Consider the following 13150-nt stretch of genomic DNA (forward strand, 5'->3'; position numbering starts at 1 on the left):
CCTAGCTTTCCTCGGAGATGGTCCCAATAATGTGCTTAAAGTCAAGTCAAATTCAGTTTGTGCATGATTGCATGATATAACATTTTTGTTAATACTGTATCCTAAATTGTGGATAATTAAGCTATATATTATGCTGAAGTACATTTCTGGAGTGTTAAAGATTAAAAGAAAAAATAACAACAAGAACCGTACAGAACCGAAAACCGTGACCCTAAAACCGTGATACAAACCGAACCGTGGGTTTTGTGAACCGTGCCACCCCTAGCCTATATATTTATATATTTTTTATTTTCGGTGTCGCGGTGGACAAGTGATGAAACCGGTGTTGCGCCTGAACACCGCGTAACACCGGTAACACCGACTACCGTAGCAAGCCTATATCCAACAGTGCGGACCTGACAGCGAAATAGCAGATCCTCATGCAGATGCTCATCAGGGCAGGTCTAAGCAAGAACTCCACTCTTCGCCCCCCATGTCCAGAGTCCATTCCAGAGGATCAAAATCTAGAATCCATTCCAGAGAGTGAAACTCTATAACCCTCTTGTCACAGACACAGTTCCTGGCTCCAATGTCTCAAGCTCCCCTATCACAGCCAAAGGCACCGCTTCTGAGATATCTATTAACCCTGTACCACCAGCGCCACCCTGGCAACTCCCTGTACTGCCAGCAAGTCACTGGCTTCCTACTGCTGGCACCTCCCAAGCTCCCTAAGCTACTGGCACCTCCCTGTCTACCTGTATTGCCATCACCTCCCAGGCTCCCCGAGCTAGCGGTGCCTCCCTGGCTCCCTGTATTGCCGGTGCCACCCTGGAGGCTTCCTAGCCTGCCGGCACTACCCTGGTCACCTGCCTGTTACCTGCCACGCCTCCAGGGTGCCCGCTCCCTCCCCAGTCGGACTCTTTTTGTTGCGCCTTCCGGCAGGGGGTGGTAGCATCACATTCAGAGTTTATTTTGTCAAGTGTTTCTGTTCTATTCATGCCTTAGGGTACGTTTACACGACAACGATATGCTTAAAACTGAAACTTAAACCTAAAACTTTGAGTTTTCCGCATACAGACGACACCATTGTCAAAACGATCCCCATTCACACGGATCCGCGAAAATGACAAAATGACGTCATCGTTTTCAGAGATTCAATTTTTTGTTGTTTACACAGTTTTCAAAAACTTGCACTTTGAAACCCGTTTTTAAAAGTTTGCATTTTCAGGCACCCAAAACACCATTGTTGTGTAAATGAACGGCTCAAACTCACAATGTTAAAACTCACAATGAAACTAAGGGTCTGTTTACACGACACCTTTTTCAACTAAAAACGTAAAAGTCTTTATGCATTTTGGCCGTTCATTTACACAACAATGGCGTTTTGGGTGCCTGAAACTATGGTAACAGAAGAACGTTCTCTGTTCCGTACATGTGTGTCACCATAGTTACACATTGATTAGAGTTCACAGTTCTCGTGTGCATTAAGTTTCCTAGTTTGGTGTCTCTATTTATACTATCTGTTTCCCCTTACTCTTTGTTCTGGTAATAGTCATGTTTAGCTGTTGTGTCGTATTGTTTCTCCTGAGATTCCCTAGTTCTCTTTCAAGGCAACTCGCGCTGCGTCGAGACGCTGTGGGAACGCCCCTGCGTGATTGCGTCGTAAAGCACGTGTATAATCAGTCCAACGGAGAGACGAGACGTCATAGGCGAGTGACGTCATCGACCAGGAAACTATAAACCACACCTGAAGACAGACCGCGCTAGCTTCTGTGCCTTCAGCAAGTGCTCTGTGTGAATCTGTCTATTTATTGTTGTTTGTCCACAAGCATAAATATATATTAGACAGGAGTATGAAGAGCAAACAGCCTTGGATTGTGTGTTCGTCCCTGCCCTCGCTTCATTACGAGTGGGGACACACGCGATTCATGTGTTGTTTGTTTGGGAGTGGAGCATACACGGTCAGCTCTAGTGAATTGGGGCTGACAGTGTTCATTCATAAATTCCCGATGTGTAGCATTTGCACTATCGAGAGTTTTAGCTCTGCTCTTGTTGGCTTTCTTCTCGAGGGAAGAAAGTCAATAAAGATTTGGTTCGGATCTCGCGTTTGCCGAGGCAGTGCGTAGATTACGGGTCTGCAATAAAGATGCTGTGACTCGATCTCGGATCTTGCGTGTGCCGAGGCAGCACGTAGATTACTGGGCTGCATAAGAGTCGTGGCTTGGATCTCTCGTTTGCCGAGGCAGCACGTAGATTACGGGTGTGCAATAAGAATCTATTGGCTCAGATCTCGCGTTTGCCGAGGTAGCGCATAGATTATGGGTCTGCATCTCTACAATAAGAATCTATGGATCAGATTGTGCGCTTGCCGAGGCAGCGTGTAGATTATGGGTCTGCATATCTGCATAATAAAGTGTCTCTTCTCGTGTTTGCCGAGGCAACGTGTAGATAATGGTCCGCAATGTATAATATGCGCAGGGAACTGAGTAAATTTCCCTTTCTCTCGTTCTCTTATGATTGTGTGAAAACTAATTTTATATTCTTTATTGTTTGAGGTATATATTAATACACTATATTCAGCCTTTCAACTAGACCATTTCTACGGTCTGATTGATATTTGGCTGCATTTTCAGAAAATTAAATATGTACTCATCTAATCTTTGAGTTAAATGTCTGTATTAATATACTATTCAGCTTTTTCATCCAGACTGTGTTTATTTGTCCGGTTGATATTTGGCTGTATTTAATTGAGAAAATTAAATATGTACTCATCTGATCTTTGAGGAGTCATTTAATAATTCTGAGGAAATAAATGGTAGTTCCCAGGTGGAAATAGATAACACCTCATTATATGGTGCCCATCTCCCTTCGGTGCCCTCCAGCGAGTTCTAGTCTCAGGGTCTGACTCGCAGAAGGGGGGTTTAAGAGGGGTCAGTTCGGTTATTTCCTGCTGGTCATCTGTTTCAGGACGCCGGATTGGCTTCTCTAGCTATACTAGAGACCAGTCTCGAGAGGCTGGTTCCTTTTAGTAGTCTCAGCCATAGTCGTTTTGGGATAAGACATATCTGAGGACAGTCGTTATCTCGAAGAAGGCTTCGACTAAGAAGTCCTGACGCCGAGGCTATCAGGCTTCTGAGGGTGTCCCCCTCCTGGGAGAGACGGGTTCGAGAATCCGTGTCTCCTCTGCGCCCTCTGGGGGGGGCGACTCTCTGAGGAGGGTCGCAGCGCTGCCAGTTTGGTTGTTCCCTGCCAGTTCGTCGCTTCAGGGCACCGAGGTGTCAGCGTTTCCGAACGATCCTCCGAGGAGGGTCGTAGAACAGTCTGTTTGGTTGTTCCCTGCCGGTTCGCCGTTACAGGGAACCGAAGTGGCTGTTCGACCAATACCAGAGGCCAGTCTCGAGAGACTGGTCCCCTTAGTAGATTTTCTGGCAGCGTGTAAACTACTGCCAAATATATCTCTCTGGGTCCTGCTCACTATAGAAATGGTTTCAGTTCGGTTCAGAATTCAGTTCGGTTCTTCCGCCCAGATTTCTAGGGGTCCTCCCTACGTGGTGGACCCCGAGCAGGCTCTGGTTATGGAGCAAGAAGTACAGACTCTTCTGCGAAAGGAGGCTATAGAAAGGGTTCCTCCTCCCAGTAGGGAGTCAGTGGTTTACAGCCGTTACTTCATTGTTCCAAAGAAGGATGGATGCTTACATTCAAACAGATTGTGTCACAGATTCAGTCTGAGGACTGGTTTGTCACGATAGATTGAAGGACGCGTCCTTTCATGTAGCCATCCGTCCTCATCACAGGAAGTCCCTGAGGTTCGCTTTTGGGGGCGAAGTGTACCAATTTCGGGTTCTTCCCTTCGGCCTAGGTAAAACTAGGCCAGTCACTCACTGGGAAACAGTTTCAGAGACTGGTGGGTCTCATGGCAGCTGTGTCCAACGTAACAACTTTTGGCCTCCTGTACATGAGACCCTTGCAGTGGTGGCTCAGGACAAAGGGGTTTTCTCCGAGGGGAAATCCGTTTCGCATGATCAAGGTCACGCGGCAATGCCTACGTGCCATAGTCATGTGTTACAAACCTTGGTTCCTCGCCCAAGGCCCAGTGCTGGGGGCTTCTTGTCGATGCGTACGCTTTTGACGGATGCTTCCCTCACAGGTTGACCCTTCCCTCGATCAGGAGTGGTCGCTCGGGCGAAAGGTCTTTGGCAGGTCCATCTACTTTCTTGGCACATAATTCGGCTAGAAATGATATAGGTGTTTTGATCTCTCAAGCACTTCCCGCCAGACCTGAGAGGTCACCATGTGCTTATGCACGGACAACACATCGGTGGTCTCTTACATAATCCAGGAGCAGACATCCTGTCGAGGCAGGGGCAGAGGCCCGGGGAATGGAGACTCCACCCCAAGGTGGTGGAACTCCTATGAAAAACTTTGGTCGAGCAGAAGTAGACCTTTTCGCATCTTAAAGGTTGTATCAGCGATTTCAGGCCCAAACATAAATGATCACATTCATCTAATCTTTCCTAACGATCCAATTGGCTGCCCGCCCCATAAGCAGGCTGTCAAAAAAATGCGTCTCTGTAGGCAGCCTAGGCTCTGAGATCTGCACACAAAAACAAATGGGTACAACCACCACTCAAAACCAAAATAAACAGTGTTCCAACCAATCCCCGACAGGGGCGGGTTTTGTTTGTTTTTGCGCTCGTGCACGGTGCCTGCACGCGAAGTCAGAGCTGAAGAAGAAGCCAGCGCGTCTATCAACGGACCAGATACAGTGAACATGGAAGAGGCAATCCCCAAGAAGAGAAGGAGGATTAGGGCGAGGGGAAACCGTCGTTATTCGTTAAAGAAACGAATAATAATTGGAAAGGGTTTTGAACGGTGGAGAGAGCTTAAAGATTTTAAAAAAATTAAATCGGGCGCTGAGGTTGCACTGTTTCTTCTGGACAGGTGAGTAGCTTCTAGTGCTGACTTTTTCAGATGTGAACTGTGTGTGAAAATATCCTTCTTTAAAAAATATGAGTGAAGCTCGACTAAACTTAAGATAGCTCTAGCGAATATCAGATTGTAGGGATTTAGTGTGTGAGTTACGTTTGTTATATGTGTCTGCGCGTGCATGATCTTTTTTTTTTATGATGCACGAAACGGGAGGGAAGGGCGAGCTAACTTGGTTTGTTTGGGATCTCGCTTCAAACAAAAACAGAAGTGACGTCGCCCACAATCGCTGATACAACCTTTAAGAGAACACACACTGTCCACTGTGGTTCTCACTCAGTCAGCCAGCTCCTCTGGGGCTGGACGCTATGATGCAGACGTGGCCAAGTTCTGGAGAGAGTCCGCCGGGACGGGGCCCATCTTCTGTTATTAGCCCCGTGTTGGTAGGCCCGAGTACGGTTCTCGGACCTAGAGTCTCTCTTCGACAGCTCTCCTCTGGAGATTCCGCTCGGGGGGGACTTTTTCTCTCAGCTGAGCAGGTTGATCCTTCCCCCCGCCCAGAATTGTGGAATCTTTGGGCTTGGCCTCTGAGGGGGCCCAGCTCATAAGTTTAGGTCTCTCAACTGAGGTTGTTGAGACCATCCTCCACTCCAGAGCTCCCTCCACGAGGAAACTCTACACCTTGAAGTGGATATTGTTCACTTCCTGGTATGGAGAGTACCAGCTGGACCCAGTTATCTGCCCTGTAGTTGCAGTGCGCGAGTTCCTGCAGGAGCGTTTCTCCGCAGGTCTATCCCCCTCTACACTAAAGGTGTATATAGCGGCCTTAGCTGCTTACCACGTCCCCTTAAGTGGTGTCCTTGGGGAGACACCCTCTAGTAACGTTTCCTTCGTGGCACTGTAGGCGTCAGACCAAGATACTAGGAGTATGGCTGCTTCTAAAACATTATTATCAGGAGTTTCCCTCCAATATGTTTGTGTTGTGGCAGGATGTTTCCTCGCCGTACACATTAGTGAGGTTTTTTACCCTGACCTCGGCTCCACTCACGGGGCGCAGGTGCTTTCGTCTTGGTGTGCGCAGAGGTTTCACACGGACAGGCACTTGTTACTATGGCGTCGTGGGTATAGTGTTCCCACAGCGTCTCGACGCAGCTCGAGTTCCCTTGAAAGGGAACATCTCAGGTTATGACTGTAACCCTGGTTCCCTGAGAGGGAACGAGACGCTGCGTCGCCCTGCCATACTCCCTGCATGCCTGTGATCGACTTGCTTCGGCCTATCAGAAGCTAGCGCGGTCTGTTTTCAGGTGTGCTTTGTAGTTTCCTGGTCGATGACGTCACCCGCCTATGACGTCTCGTCTCTCCATTGGACTGATTATACACGTGCTTCACGACGCAATCACGCAGGGGCGTTCCCACAGCGTCTCGACGCAGCGTCTCATTCCCTCTCAGGGAACCAGGGTTACAGTCGTAACCTGAGACGTTTTCTGTTGGTGGATTTAAATAAAAGTCTCCTTGTATATCTACTCTTTCGTCTTGTGCTTTGAAACTACACCACAGCATGACAGTGCCTGATTTTGCAGACTTTTTCAGACTTTTCACTTGCAACAATGATCATATTTTCATTTAAACTTTTTGAGAATCACTTATTCTCACTTAGAACAAAACAAACTAACATTTGAATCTCTTAATTGCCTTTGATTGCTCCGATCTTTGAGTCACTGCGGCACTAATATAAGTGATAGACAACAGTGTAAAATACAGATCTAAATCTGGAAGATGACTCATACCGTCGTTCATAGTTGTAATTTACGGGTGGGACATGTCCCCACCACTTTATGAAACATCTCGCAGCACGGATGTACCTAATACAAATAAATAAAACATCTCCAATTAACTAGCAGAGCATACATTTTGTTTGTTAGTTAAATAAGAGGTGATCTAGCCCTGAAATGTGTGGCATCAAGTGGTCAAAGTGCTCGTTGCCGCTGCTATCAGTGGTGCGGATAGAGTGTTCTCTTGTGGCTCACACGTCTTCACACGGACGCGCGCTTCAATCTATCGCTTAAAGGAACACTCCGACTTTTTGGGACTTTAGCCTATTCACCTTATCCCCCAGAGTTAGATAAGTCCATACATACCTTTTTCATCTCCGTGCGTGCTATAAGTCTGTTTGACGCACCCACCGCTAGCCTAGCTTAGCACAAACACTGGATGTAAATGGTTGCAGCTAGCATACTAATCCAAATAAGTGACAAAATAACGCAAACATTTTCCTATTTACATGTTGTGATTTGTATAGTCACAGAGTGTACAAAAAACTACGTCACATGAGACACAGACATATTTTAACAGTATAAATACTGGGAACTATATTCTCTGAAGGCGAAGCACTGCTACTTGGGCGGAGTGATAACCGCAGCACCTGAGACGTACCGTACCCAAACTCTGAACGAACTCTCTTCTCCTCACCACGGCGCGTCTCAGGTGCTGCGGTTATCACTCCGCCCAAGTAGCAGTGCTTCGCCTTCAGAGAATATAGTTCCCAGTATTTATACTGTTAAAATATGTCTGTGTCTCATGTGACGTAGTTTTTTGTACACTCTGTGACTATACAAATCACAACATGTAAGGAAAATGTTTGCGCTATTTTGTCACTTATTTGGATTAGTATGCTAGCTGCAACCATTTACATCCAGTCTTTGTGATAAGCTAGGCTAGCGGTGGGTGCGTCAAACAGACTTATAGCACGCACGGAGATGAAAAAGGTATGTATGGACTTATCTAACTCTGGGGGATAAGGTGAATAGGCTAAAGTCCCAAAAAGTCGGAGTGTTCCTTTAATACCGTTGTGGAGAGACTCTCTATTCTTTCTGGTGAAATAACAAAACTAAATGCACTCAGTGATATAAAACCACTGATGAAGGTTTTGATGAGGGGAAAAAAAAAACTATACGAGTGCGGATTAGAACCCAGAACCTCTGACATGCTTGGCAAAAGTTCTACCGCAAGACCATTAAAGGAGAACTCCGGCGCAAAATGAACCTTTGGTCTAATTACACATTGTTACCTAGTCAACCGTTATCTGAGATTTGTTTTCATGAATATCGAATGTAAATAGTTTTATCTCTAAAAACAGTTTAGCCTATAAAGCTAGTATAATGCTAGTATATTGGGCATCGAGTAATGACAAATAAAAATCGCTTGTTAATACCACTAACAAGGCTCAAAATAGCCCCACACTAGCACGGTAGCATAATGAGGGTCCCTACCTTCAAACCGAAGCATTGAGAACTTTGTCAGTGTCCAGACAGTTTAATAAGAAGATATTTAATACATACAGTCAACTTCGCGTATACAGGCAGAAGCCATCTTTGAAAAGCAGTCTCTACCCGTCGATCTTCTTTATCGTCGATAATTAGACCAAAGGTTCATTTTGCGCCGGAGTTCTCCTTTAAAGAACCATATTTGCCGGAACTATGCATTTATTCACCTGAAAAGTCTCAACGTATTAGTAGATCTCATTAAACGACAAATTAAACCGAATGTAGGCTACTGAATTGCTGATTTCTGGACATCGTAATGTTATTTTTTCAGAAAATTGTTATTGTACGCATATTGTAAATATCTGATTTAGCATTGTATTGGCAAGTCCCACACCCCACCCCTGTCACTGAGGTACACCTCATTCCAAACCTGTACTTTCTTAGATATTTTGAGAAATGTTTGAGTGTTTTTATTTTTTTAGTCTAATTTTATTTTTTTATTTTTTTATATTTACAAACTCAATAAATATTTTGATTTTGGTTTATCTCCCTATAATGTACTATAATTTGCAGCATTTAGTGGTTAATAATAAACAGTAATATGCCCTGGTGACATTTTGTATAGTATATTTTTTTCAAATTTTCTGAGATAATGTAAAATATTTTTAATATAAATGTCAAATACTATTTTCATGGATTAACCAATGAGAAAAATCTCCAACCTCTGATAAACCATGCGTGAGGTCACACTAAGCGTGGGTGTTAAGTTTTGTGTAAGTTTCTAAAATTAGAGCACAGCTCTTAGACTTGAACATATAATGTATGTCCCCTTGGCAACATCATAACCACAACAGTTTGAATTATAGTACAGTATGCAAGAAAAAGATTGCCTGGCCACACAGCAGTGGTGTATATTTCAAATGTAAATGTTAAATGTAAAAAATGTCCCTTTAACACATAATTTTCCTGGTTAAAATAAACATTACATAAAAAAATAGACCAAATACAATTCTATTTTGTATTTTTACACTAACTATGTAATGTTCTATTTATTAATACCAAGTATAGCCTAAATTTCATCAAGTTAGTGTTTTTTATGCACTATTTACATTTATTCCAAAATAAAAAGGCAGTAACAATTTTAACAATATAGACTAATGTAAAGCTAATGTTAAACTAATGTTCAGCTTTTCTTGGTAATATTGAACTTATTTTCAGCAGTCATCAGGCCCTATTTTAACGATCTAAGAGCATTGTCTAAAGCACACGGTGCAAGTGCACTGAGTGCCCGAATCCACGGATTTGGCATGTCCGAATCCATTTTTGCTAGTTTAAATGGTCTGCGCACCCGGCGCATGGTCTAACAGGGTTGTCCCTATTCTCTTAATGAGTAATGGGTGTGTTTTTGGTCATCAAGCTTGTACACACTGGTCACAGATGAGAAGATGTAGGCCAACCTTTAATTTCCCCAAGCTGATTAATCACTAAAACCCCCGCAGTCATTATGTTTTCATAGCCTGGTTCTACCAGACTCTCGTACATTTCATTTGTACAGAGAGTCTGGCCTCGCTCCATTGAGAAACGTTTACTTCCTTGTAGGCGGGTTCTCTGTTAAAGTTCAAAACTATTGGATCTGCCCAGCGTCACTCAGGATCTGCCATAGCCAATCGCTAACGTGTGGTCGTGACGTATGTCATGCGCCGAAACCGGCTGGAAACAACAAGTCCGAATTCCATATTCATAAATCTAAATATCTAAATGCTAAACCTCTCTTTCTTATATTTGTGAAAGAATTTTAAAAATACCTCTTTTCAATTAAGTTGTCTGAGAACAAAAAAAGCCTTAAAAACATTATCTGTTTGTAATTATTTTCCTTTTTTCAGTGTCATGTAATTCTCTTAACTTGTTCATGTTTATTTTATATTATCCCCCTACTGTTTTATTTTTGTTTTGTTTTTATTATTATTTTTTGTTTGTTTTTGTATTATGTTTTCTGTTATTACTTGTGTATTGTTTTAAGCAATAAAAAAAACAAGTCCGAATGATCAGAGGATTATGTTTAGAATAAGATGTCTGTCAACGAGAGCTGCATGTTTTGTTCATCGAATTTAAGAGTTCAAGGAACAATTCTAAATTCTAAATGTATATTTGACACTAAGGACAGTGATGTATTCAGTCAACTGTCGAAGCTGGGTGTAATCATTAACAATACGCCGCTGCGGTCGTTTCGGATCTGCCGCAAATGCTGTACAGTGATCATCGTGCACGCCGAGCTGCCCAGCACCAACTCCTAACCTTTCTGCCTCCCTCACTTGGTCCTCCATTAGTGCAACAAGAGGAGACGACAACAACTATCGGCTTTGCATCCTATCGTTCGCCTTAGCTAACTCATTCACCACTAGCGGAGTGAGCTGGAAAATTAAACTTTTCCCGAACCCCGTGGGGAGGAGGGCCACAACATCATGGCCACCAACAACACTTAGCAAACATTGATCTCGCTCCGGCTTTAACTTCTGGATATTCGGCAGTTTTGCAACAACGGACCGAATAGATTTTCTCACGTTTTTCTCCGCTGCCATTACTGAACTCCAACTCAAACTGACGCGCTACATCAACGTCATCGTTCTCAGCCACTCCCTCTGTTCGCTGATTGGACCGGTAAAAAAATTATTTCTGGAAACCAAAGTCTACAGCACAATCCCAGACGTAGTACTGAAGGAAAATAAAATTGAGCGGAAGTGCGTAGGAGGGCGGAGCCAGGCTAATGTTTTCAGGCTATTTCTTAAAACTTAATTTTGGATAAATGCTTTGTATTACAAATCGTTATATTAACTGTCTTTTTATTAATGTAATACAGTGAATGACAGCCATCTGAGGTCTCCCAGTGGCTTACATTTTTGTCAGTTTAGTGTCAAGTGATTCATTTACAGCTAAACAAAAGATAACATCTATGATTTCATGTCCGAAACATCATTTTTGTCTTACATTTCATAATAAACTCAGTAAAGCTCAATACAGACTCGTTTTCCGTCCGTTTATTTTCGTGAATTTAAATGTGTGCAAAGGATTGTGTGTGATTTAAGGAAACGAAGGATACATCCGAAGCATCCTTCAAAACAGGCCAAATGAAGGACGCAAAACGAAGGCTGCCTTCCAAGGATCCTTCAAATTGAGACGGCCTTCAGCGACGTTTGATACGTGGCAGCTGAGATAATGCAGCCTTCGTAGGATGCAACCTTCCGTTTGAGAAACACATGTCTTTATTCGGGACAATTTGAGAATGAGCACGTAAACAAGAGGCGGGATTTATCGCACAAACCAATCATATCCAATCATATCATGATGGAGACATTGCCTCCTCTCACGTGACTTTCCCCATTCATTCTCAATCACCCCCCACAGACATGTAGGGGGTCTTTTTTAAGTCAATGGGATCAGCGCCTCCCGCTGTAACTTCACCTGCGGATGTTGCTGTTGGGCAGTGTTATTTGCTTTTTTCGTTATTTACATGTTTTAATGTCACATTTTGTAATATGGGTTATTTTCGCATCCAGTGTTTTTGAGGAGACACGCTGCCAGACAGATAGAACAGCAGAAATCTTCAAATCTCCTGCTCTGGACAATGCTTAACGAATTTGTTTATTGCAACAGTGAACCATGAAGAAAAAAACATCAACCTCTCCTAGACACCATTCTCTCCCATGAACAGAAGACATCAGTGATGTAATCTGCAGTTAGACTTGAATCACTGGTCTGTTACAGCATAGAGCTCATGGCACCCTCTCAACAAACGTTATATTATGAGGTCTACTGCTAAGAGGCTATAGAGGCTGTGGCATGAGGTGGATAAATGTACAGACAGACAGATAGATCCTGATCTTTTGTTGTTCTTGGCTCATGTGCACAGGTTAATTCATGATCATTATGTGATGGAAGTGTTGGCCTGTGCTGTGTGTAGTGTAGGCCACATATAACGAGGATGATCAGAAGACCAGATCTGCATCCAAACACGTGCCTTTCTCCGTTCATTCTCCTTCTAACTCACAGTTATACAGGGTGTTTCGCGCTGTCATGTGATTCATTTGCCTCTGATTTCTCTGCAAGATCCACTGATGCAAGGAGGCCCAGATGATAAAACACCGGTAATGCATTGCCAGGATTTATGCATCTGTTCATCTAAACTGCACAACGAACTTGTCAACAATGCTTAGGCTATATTGCATGTTATTAAAGTGACAAATTATCATTATTTATAAACAGTAGATGCGGATGAGAGATGCGCCGCATTCTGACACACAAGACAGCCAGATAGCTTACAGAGACTGAGCCCAAGCAATTGAATAATTATGTCAACAGCATTATTATTTTGTATAAACTTTGTGACCACTGTAATCAGATCATTGATGATGAAAATGAGAAGGTTTTGAGTAAATTACCTAAACACGGGCTTCTGTCTCTCTGTCTGCGATGATGTCGCTGTTCCTCGCTTTTCTCTGTTTGTTTGTGTGTAATTCTTATTTGTTACCTTAATTAATATTATTTCGTTTTAACATTTCAATTAAATGTTTGGCTTTGAATGAAAGCCCTCAATCTGCTCTGTATGTTGTCCAGTTACCGCAAGTGTACGATGAAGATGGACCGACCTATTCTTCAGATAGGGGTGCATGGACTGCATGCTCTTTACACAGTATAAATAACACAATATAATTTAACCAGAGTTTGGACATTTTTATTGCCTATAAAATTTTATAAAATGGCTGTGTATTACTACATGATTAAGGGGCATTCTTTAGCGTGTAAGTTTACTGTTGAGTGACCAAAATTCCCCACTGCGAAATACATGGACTCTTCCGGAGCGCACGGATTCTTAGCAACAAACCAATGTTTCCATCCGGGTTCTTATTCAGATGACTAATATCAATAAAGATGCTAATAAATAATACATATTATACATTTCCTATTTATAAATTAATTTGATCATT

General features: G+C 43.1%; 1 protein-coding gene across 2 annotated transcripts in view; it reads right to left on the reverse strand.

Moving 5' to 3' along the window:
- The window catches only part of ttll7 (tubulin tyrosine ligase-like family, member 7), a 148001-nt gene extending 135200 nt beyond the window's left edge, over positions 1–12801 (reverse strand). The window contains exon 1 of one of the 2 annotated variants that reach the window (XM_056243582.1): positions 12605–12801. The gene's annotated coding sequence lies outside the window, so the exon portion shown is untranslated. The remainder of the gene's footprint in view (positions 1–12604) is intronic. The other variant, XM_056243581.1, reaches the window with a different exon arrangement.
- Between the last annotated feature and the right edge of the window lie 349 nt (positions 12802–13150).

Source organism: Rhinichthys klamathensis, unplaced genomic scaffold (assembly GCF_029890125.1).
Source record: "Rhinichthys klamathensis goyatoka isolate OS25496 unplaced genomic scaffold, OSU_Roscu_1.1 h1tg000814l_1, whole genome shotgun sequence".
Lineage (NCBI taxonomy): Eukaryota > Metazoa > Chordata > Actinopteri > Cypriniformes > Leuciscidae > Rhinichthys > Rhinichthys klamathensis.